Source organism: Tamandua tetradactyla, chromosome 5 (genome assembly GCF_023851605.1).
Source record: "Tamandua tetradactyla isolate mTamTet1 chromosome 5, mTamTet1.pri, whole genome shotgun sequence".
Lineage (NCBI taxonomy): Eukaryota > Metazoa > Chordata > Mammalia > Pilosa > Myrmecophagidae > Tamandua > Tamandua tetradactyla.
This window is the reverse complement of record NC_135331.1, coordinates 183,160,182-183,170,006: the sequence shown is the minus strand read 5'-3', so window position 1 is coordinate 183,170,006 and position 9,825 is coordinate 183,160,182.

Genomic DNA, 9,825 nt, shown 5'->3' with positions numbered 1-9,825 from the left:
GTTTACTCTAGGTTTACAGGTAATTGTCTTTGCTGTAAATGCCCTGATTTTTATTAGGGATGTTAAAATAATATTCAAAAGCCTTATCTCATGTTGTCAAATATTCCCTTTGAACATGGTGGAGCTGTTTTTTCAGCGATACGTGATTTAAATCAAATGGAAATTAATGAAAACGGTGTGAGTGGTATAATACGAATATTGAAGGTAGAATATCAAAGTATCTTGTTTTTTCACTCTACATGTTCTAATGGGAAATAATCTGAGATTTTTCACAACCTATTTTTGCTTTACTTATAAATTGTACATTATAATGATGGCTATTTGAACCATTGAGAAAGTAACTCTATAGTTTGTTGACGAGGAAATATTGACAGTTACGTAAGATGCCGCTATCTCTTACTTACATCACAATGTGGAAATACCAATAGAGAATTTAAATATTTTCTTTATCAATTAAATTTTATATTGAAATGGAAAAATAAATATTTTAAAGTTTGGGTTTAAATTAAGTCAGCAGGATTTTGTTTTGCAAAAATAATTAAATTCAGCTTTTAGATTGTATTCTTTCTTTCATTCATGATTTATAACAGCTAAATCTACTATTTTAGAGGTTATGTAAGTTTTTAAGATAAATATTTAGGACCTGAGAAAGACATTTTAGCTATCAGGAAATAGTTTTTTTTTTCCTGACAAAAGAATCTACTTATAACCAAAGACTGCATTTATTTATTTATTTATTTATTTTTCTCGTAAACATGTATACAGGACTTTTCTTTTTTAAAAACATTTTCATTGAGATAACTTCACGCACATACAGCCCATCCAAAGTATACAATCAGTGGCTCACAATATCATCACATAGTTGTGTATTCATCACCATGATCATTTTTAGAACATTTGCATCCCGAAAAGACTGCATTTTTATTTGAGTAAATGCAAATGGAATTGCATGAGGGAAATTCAGTGTGACTGTGAATCACAGGCAGTGTGGATGTGAGTCAGGTACAGAAAGGTCTATTCAGGCAATACCTAGCCCAGTTTCTGAAGAAAATTGATATGCACATAGAATTGGGACATAGACTTTCTTGCTTAAGAAGTCAAATGAGAAAATATTTTTAGATGACGTGTAATTACACCAAACTATAACCAAAGGTATTTTTTTTCCCCTCTGAGAATGTAGCTGGCTATTTATTTGACACATGAAGAGTTTTGTATACTGGAGGAAGAAAAACTTTGGGTCCTTCTTGTTGCTTTTATTTATGGTTTTCTTGAGTAAGAGTCTTTTTAGGCCACTTGTTGTCCTACGTCTTAAGACCTCAAAATCTAATCATCCATGGTTTTCCTAAATAAAAGTCTGAAGAGGAAAGCCCTGGAAGCATGAAGAGGCTGCAGAGAGTTTTATTACAATGACTTATTCAGACATATTATGGTGTATCCAGCGTTTAAATGTTCTGATAAGCATCTTGGGATCCTTAAATGTTCCCCAAAAACCATGGGGACGGAGGGGAACTTGGGTTAAAGGGTGAGGACCTAAGTGGGCAAACAGGACCTTCCATCCTGATTCTATCAAAATAATTCCACCTTTATCTCCTTTATATACTCATCTTCTGAGTGAATGTCCATTTAAAGAAAAAGTTCAAAATAAAGTTTAAATACTATTGGCTGGACTCTCACATTTACATGCCTTTGTTTTTAGATATCAACTAGAAGTTAATTCAGTGAAATTCATTAATAAACCTGCCAATTTTAAGTGTCCTCCATGTACTTAGCTCTTTTCTGAGTTTAAAAAAAAATCAAAGAGAATCAGACAGTTTCTTCTACAGTTTAATACTTGTTAAAAAAAGAAAAAAAATTTAACTGTAGAGTTGTCCACTGAATTCTTTTCAAGTAGAGGTGTATAATTGTTTAGAAATTCACTCAAATGGACATATGTGCTAAATAATATGAGGTGATTTGTTTGTCTTAATTGATACAAGGCAAAGAAATAGCTAAACTACTCTATATAAGGTGTAAGCAGGAATATGGACTTCAGTGAGTACTAGAGTAAGAATATCCCTCATGGTTATAATCTAGCAAAAGAAAATGCAAATTTGAGAAAGAAAAAGTTGTGGCAAACAAAAAGCAGTGGTAAAGAAAGGAATTGGTAGAATATATTAACCAAAATGAGCACTGATTCATAATAGAAAATTACAATATGAATTTTAAAAAGCAATACCATATGTGATCTCATGTGGAGGGTAGTGAGGAGAGAAGTCTGGAGAAACAAGTTCTCCTTTTGAAATATGACAAATCATAGATTAGGTTAAAAATATTCACCAAGGATAGAATAAGTAGACCAAAAAGTTACTAGAAAGATATTAAATAGTATATTTAAGAAGTATCATATAATATACATTCTGTATATAAATATAAATAAAAATATACATTTTTTCAAAGACAAATGGAATTGTCTGAAAGTATTTGAATAAAAGATAATTTCAAAAAGTTTAAAGAGAAATACAAAAAAGATTTTTTCAGAAAAAGTTGACAACAATGATCAAACCCACTTCTGGCAATTTAAAAACTAAAAACACTATTTTATAATGATTTAAAAATAAATAATAATGGATGTGGTCCAAGTGGCTCTCAGTTGAAATTTTGTAACTGTAGAAGGCAAACAGTTTAAGCAACTAGAAAAAGAACACGTAAATATACCTAAAGGTAAATTAAATGTGAAATAGTCATTTAAAAATTTTAAAAAATCAAAACAAGTTTCCCAATAGTATCAAAATTTTGTGCTTTAAGAAGGGTCATGAGATGGAACAAAAATCATGTTTACCCATCTATTTACTCAAAGAAGCAAGAATATGCAAATAAACGTTATCGAATGAAAGCATCATAATAAGAGGAGGCGTGCCCCTCCTGCCATCTGGCTCCTCACAGACCATAGCAGTTGCTGGAAGAGAGAAATAAAATAAAGATAGTTTAATACAAAGGTGCAGAAGCTTGTAAATTTTTTTTAAAGTCTGTTTCTTATTCTAAACTTCTCTGGATAGCAAATGATCCTCAAATTAAGAAATACTCTGGGCAAAGATCAAATTCAAGGTATTGAAGGGAAAACATGGTCAAAAGATAAATCCCTTGTTAAGACCCAAAAAATGATTTGACACTGTGTACTGCAGATCCCTTCAACCAGGCAAAAGGCCATGTAAGGATCTTAAGAGCATGCCTCCCAGAACCTCTCTGTTAAACAACAGGGCTCTTGAGAACCTTAAAACCATTCCTACTGAAGGCTTACAGAGTTCCAAGGAGAGAAAGGTATATCTCAAAGAGATTTGTAACTAAGTTATAATGGAGTCAATTAAATGCTGACATACAAAAGACTCTGAAGTTTATTAAAAGAATTGCGCCAGCTTAGGCTGAAAGGAACACAAAGAAGATAAAAGGAAAAGAGGATTTTGGGCTCCCAAAAATCTATGGACAAGAGACAGGTTGAAAAACTATTCTGCTATAAAAATGGGCTAAATTTTATGGAAAAGAAAGTGACACAGAACGGACAGCCACAGAGAACAACTGGCAGACAAAGTCGGCTGAGCCCTAATTAAGGAACTGGAAATAAGTGCCCTGCTGAATTTCAGAACTGCTATGAAACATTGATCCTGTATGCTCACACTTCAACTCATTTTGAATGGGAAAGTGAATAGTGGTTCTTCTTCTCTTGTCCCACTTATTGTACCTTGGGTATAGGATAGGATAGATGATTTGTTTCTTTATTTCAAAAACTTTGATTAAGGTAAACTGTACTCAAGGAACTCTTATACCTGAGGGACTATTCAGGAACCTCATTCACTCTTAAACCTGATTTAGTTGAAAAGATCCTGGATTTGAGTTGCTAGTAAAGCAATAATATAAACCCACATGTTCTTCCTTGAAAGTGAAATTGAACCTCCTCTCATCAAGATTGGGGAGAGTGGTCTATGTTCTTTTTGCTTGAATCTGGATGGGTTTGTGTTTTAGTTCCCTACATTGGTCAAGCAAATGCCATGAAATGGATCAACTGAAACAATGGGAAGTTAGTCCTCCCCAGTTCGAGGCTAGGAAAATGTTCAAATCAGGCCACCATCAAGCCGATGCTTTCTTCCCAAAGACGCCATGCTGGGTCTGGTTGGTGGCAATCCTTGGCCCTTCTGCCACATGGCAGAGAACATGGTACAATCTCCCGGCCTGGGCCTTCTCTTCTGGGTTCCAGATATCTAGCTTCTGCTCCCTTTGGATTTCTTGCTCTCATTGTCTGAATTCATTCCATTTATAAGGAGTCCAATAATCGGATTAAGATTCATTCTGATTGTGAAGGATCACACTTTCACTGAAATCGCCTCATAAAAAGGTCTTTCTTACCAGTGGGTTCATACCCACGGGAATGGATTAGATTTAAGAACATGTTTTTCTGGGGTACATACAGATTCAAACCACCACACTCCACCCTCTGACCCCCAAAAGACATGTTCTTACTACATGCACAATACATTCCATTCCATCATGATATCCTCAAAACATTAAGACATTTCAGAAACAATGCTTAGTACAAAGTCTCATTAAAATCAGTTATGGGTGTAGTCTGATCTGGGCACAATTTGCCTTTGTCTGTGGATCTGTGATACCTAGAGGACAAGCTATTGGCTTCTAAGATACAATGGAGGGACAGACATAGAATAAACATTTCCATTTCTATAAGGGAGAACCTGAAAGGCAAACAGGGGTCATGGGTTCCAAAGAATTCCAAAACCCAGCTGGTCATGCTCCATTAGATTTCAAAGTCTGAGAGCCATTTATGGCATGATGTTTTGTCCTTTAGGCCTGATAAACAGCAGTCTCACCCCCTCCAAGTATTTATTCTGTGGCCAACCTCTCCCCAGACACTGGGGGAAAGGCTCTACCTTCTTCAGGTACTGAGATGGCGACCAGATTCTCTGCAATTCCTGGGGCAAAGCCCTCCCTTCTTTGGGCACTGGATGGCAGAATTCTTAAACAATAGGAGAGAAGGCCCACCCTCTCCAAGCACCAGAGCAGACTCATCCTCTCCATACACATGGGCACACTTGCTTTCTTGGCCTGAAAATATGGCATTGGTCCAGACCTCAGCCTCCATGGTTCTGCAATTTTTTCTTCAGTTTGTCCTTTTCTGTCCTTTTTAGTTCAAGCTGGCAATGATTTCCTTCATACAAATTGAACAAAAAACTTGGAAGATCTCGCATGTAGTACACAGGGGTCCAAACCAACAGACAAAAGAACTTTCCACAAATCCTTCCTGCATAACTGTATTTCCAACCCTGACTTGCTCTGAAATGGTTGGCTGGATCCATTTCCGGTTAAGCCCTCACATGGAGCACTATTCTCTGGGGATTTCTTTCCTGAAGTTCAGAATTCTCTAAACCATCAGTTTCTGATTTCTTTGTGCTCAGTAGTTCAGTTCTCAGCTTATCCCTATCCTCTTGCATTTTACTATAAGCTGCAAGAAGCCAGGATGCACCTTCCACATATAGTTTGGAAATCTCCTCAGCTGAATATCCAAGTTTATCATGCTCAAGTTCTTCCTTCCATCTGACGTCAGAACTCAATTTCACCAAATTCTCTGCCACTGTACAAACAAGAATTGCCTCTTCTCCAGTTTCTAATTACATATTCAGCATTTCTGTCTAAGGTTTCATTGGGAATATCTTAAATGGCCATATTTCTACCAGCAGTCTCATGAAAGCAGTCTAGTCCTTTTCTGTCAAGCACCTCACAATTCTTCCAGCCCCTTCCCATTACCTAATTCCAGGGCTGTTTCCACATTTTGGGTATCTGCAATAGCAGAACCCCACTCTTCATACCAGAATCAGTTTTGATTTCCTAGACTGCTTAAGCAAATACCATGAAAAGGGTTAAACAATGGGAATTTATTCACTCATGGTTTTGAGGCCAGGAAAAATGTCCAAATCAAGGCAAAAGACTGGTGTTATGAGACTTGGCCCTTCTGTCGCGTAGATACATGGCAGTGCCTCTTGGTCTCTCCCTTCTCTTCCAGGTTTTGATGATGTCCAGTTTTTTGCTTCCTGTAGTATACTCTCTCTCATGTCTGAATTCATTCTGTTTATAAAGGACTCTAGTTTAAGGTCCATCCTTACTGAGGTGGGACACACCTTAACTGAAGTAGCCTCATCAAAAATTCCAGCTTACAATGGGTTCACACCTATAGGAATGGATTAAATTTAGGAACATGTTTTCTGGAGTAACATACAGGTTCAAACGACCACAGGCTGGTTGTTTGACTATGATTGAAGTGACGCTATTTGAATTCCATATTCATATCATAAAATTTGACATAGTTTCTGCATGGTTCCTCTTGGAATGCTTACTCTTAAAACAAAGCCACCCAGGTGTGAGGAAGCCCAGACATCGAGAGAAATGAGAAATCATGGCCTCATGCTCAAAATATGGGGCAAAATAATGGGTTACATTTTTGTGGAGAAATTTCCCAAGGCAGACAAGTAAAGAACATTTAGAGGACAGCATCATAAAGAAAGAATGTGGTACATGTGTTTTTAATGGATTTGAATACTTTATTATGTAAAGAGTTACCTGATTTTAGTATCATGAATATAAACAATAAACCAATGTATATATTTAAATTCAATTATACAATGGTCATTCAAATCACACACCACAGGACCAGAGACTCAAAAACTCACAATGTTCCATTATAGTATGGTATAAAATCAACTTCCTCTCCTTCGAAATAGAAACCCTTTCTTTAGTCACCCCCACATCTTCTCTTTTTTCCCAGCCTATACCCTCTGTCTTTTCTTAGTGCTAACATAACCCTGATAAGTACATGAAAACTAAAAATGTTGATTGAAGAAATAAATGAACTTCCTGAGCGCATTGGCAAGTGTGTTCCTAGTTGGTAGGACAACAAATTTCTGTATCCAATGAGTCTTTTCCACAAGATAAACAGACTTTTAGCAGACTGCATCAAAATATCCTGTTCTTTCAGTTGAATCTATTTTTGGGATTTCATCCGGATTGCCCTTTTAGCGCATTCAACCTTTTCCTCATCAGTGTTGCAACAATTCATGAAAACCTCATTTTCTCATACATACAAACAGACCTCTTACGGGAACAGGCAAAGATTCCAAATTGATTTCATAAACTTCTAAAACAACTATTTATTGCCCTCCACACAAATATACTTGGCTTTATTGGATGGTAAATAGCTTATATCATTTATCTTTTCATACAAATAAATGCTCTTTTAAAATCTCTATTTCATATAGCTAAAAATAAAAATCAATAGTCATTAAGGTTTGCTAAAAACAGTTCTTTGTGATATATCCTAACAAGTGAGAATATCACCAGAAAAATATCAATTTACAAAATGTTGGCCTTGTGCAGATAATGGTATAAAGATTAGTGAAATACTTTTATTGAAATTCATATCACATGCACATGTTCAAGAAAAGGGAAATCCAAATGGAAATGGAAATATTTCATTGTCACTGTTTTCAAAGCTGTCTTTGAAGTAATCTTGAAATATAATTGTTTTTCTTCCTATGAAGCATGATTTAGGAAGTTAGAAAATTGGAACATCTCTCAAAATGACAATTCATATTTTTGAGAGACCTTATACATTAAACATAGAAAAAAAAGGAGTCTCCTAAGAATTGACAGGCTTTAAGCATGCATGCTACCAGTGATCAAAAACCACTGCTTTGCTTTTTGCAAGAAACAAAAAATAAGGCATGTTTAGTAAAGTGTTTAGGTATTTATGTCCATGTTATAGATTGAAAAAAAGATTTATCATTTCACAAAACAAAATACTAGCCTGTGTTATGAACTTAGTCATAAAGAGAGGCAGTGCAGTCTGGTAGATGAAGCCTAGTTGCTGGAGCCAAACTTCCTGGATTCCAGTGCCGCCTCTGCCAGATACAGCTGATGACTGTGGGCGAGTTATTAAAGCTCTCTGTAAATGGAATAACAACCCTGCCTACCAGACAGGAAGGTCAAGAGGAGGACATGAAAAACCCTCATGTAAAGCCCTTAGAACAGTGCCTGGCACATTGGAAGTACTGTTATTAAGAATAAAGTACTGTGCTTATGCTTGTTGTAATATATTAAAAAGTAAGTTTTGTTCATTTGGCTCATTGAAATATCATTTCAACCCCTCCTCTAAAAAGATGTTAAGAGTTTTGAGCGTATGTTTTCTCAATTTTTTAATACCTTTTTCTAGCTATCGTGATAATGTGTGAACTCTTTCTCTTTTCATCTTTTATTTTATTATGGCAATATATGCTAAATAACCTTGTACTTAAATAATTGTTTAAACTTTTTTTTTAACTTTTAACTTGGTATATAATATTTTGTTGGGACCATTTTCCTAATTCATTAGTTTATAGGAATTTCGATACACAAATGACTTTAATAACTCTACTGTAACTATGATTTTCTTAGTGTATTCTTTAAGGAATGTATAAAAATAGTGAATTTTGGCTACCACTATCTCCAGATGTGGCGTTACTCTGCAATTTTCTATGAGGTTATCTTTGGGAAAAATTTTGTAGAGATATTCCCATTGCTGAAGGTATACAACTTTACAGACTTGCTTATTCAGCTGTGTGGTCCAACTTGAGAGGATGAAGTAACCAGAGAATATTTTGGGAAGACCTGAGTCTCTCTGTGTCACGTTTTTTTCCATGCATGGAGGGCATTGTTGTAAAAAATGTCATAGTTTGGGCACTCTTAAAAGGTGACTGTACTATAATCTGTGTGTGTGTGTGTGCGTGTGTTTGATTTTATTTTTGTTTCTTTTGCTGAGTTAGAGTATTTTTATCTGCTTTTAACATAACATATGGCTTAAAATTGATTTGGAAAAATGTCTGATCCTTCAGAAATTTATAAATGAGTTTTAAAGCAAATATGGGAAATTTCTTTAAAATGTCATTCTATAATGGAGTTAATGCATCAGTCTCTTAAAGACCTAAAATCTAGATTCATAAGGACAGTAAACAATTTAAGCAATAAGCAATGGTGGAAGCATTTTATATTATAAAATCATCTAAACAGAGAGAAAAGAGAGCAGGCTTTCAGCCACGACATTGATGCATTTTAATTTCTTCCTTTTGCTTTACAGATCTCACTTAGCATAGATTATAAAATGCTTGCAAGTGCCATATTTTTTATTCGCTCTGGATGGCAGTTATTATAAGGTCCTATGAATATAAAAAATGAATATTTTAATTTCTGAGAAAGGAAGAGGAAAAGCCCATGCAAAAAACACTTAAAACTATAATATTGTGTGATGACTGTGCCCAAGCGAAAAAGTATTTATTTGTATATTGACCTTAATAGTTTACAGAAGCTAATTAATAAAATGTTAGACCTAGGAGCTCTCATTTTTAAATATATACTATTTTCCATTTCAATGCTTTTTTTGTGGTTACCAGAGAAATACATTCAATTGTTAAAAAAAAAAAAAAGAAAGGAAAAAAGTTGGAATTCACAGCAAAGAAAAAGTACAGTATTAACCATATAAAGAATAAAGACTCAGAAACAGTGACCATTTTATGGCCATCTAGAGGGGGTTGTTCTTAATAGTTTGCTTCATTTCCTAATTATCTCATTCCCTTTGCATTGTTTTTACAAAAGTTGTGATTGTGCAATTTTAAATCTATAGTCTTGTTTCAGAAACATTGCATCTTGACAGTTCCTAATTCAGCTAAACCCAAACTTAAACAGTATTTTCATGGCCACATCTTATTCCACCATATGCATTTCTATGATTTACTTGACTAGCCCTCTGTCATTGGA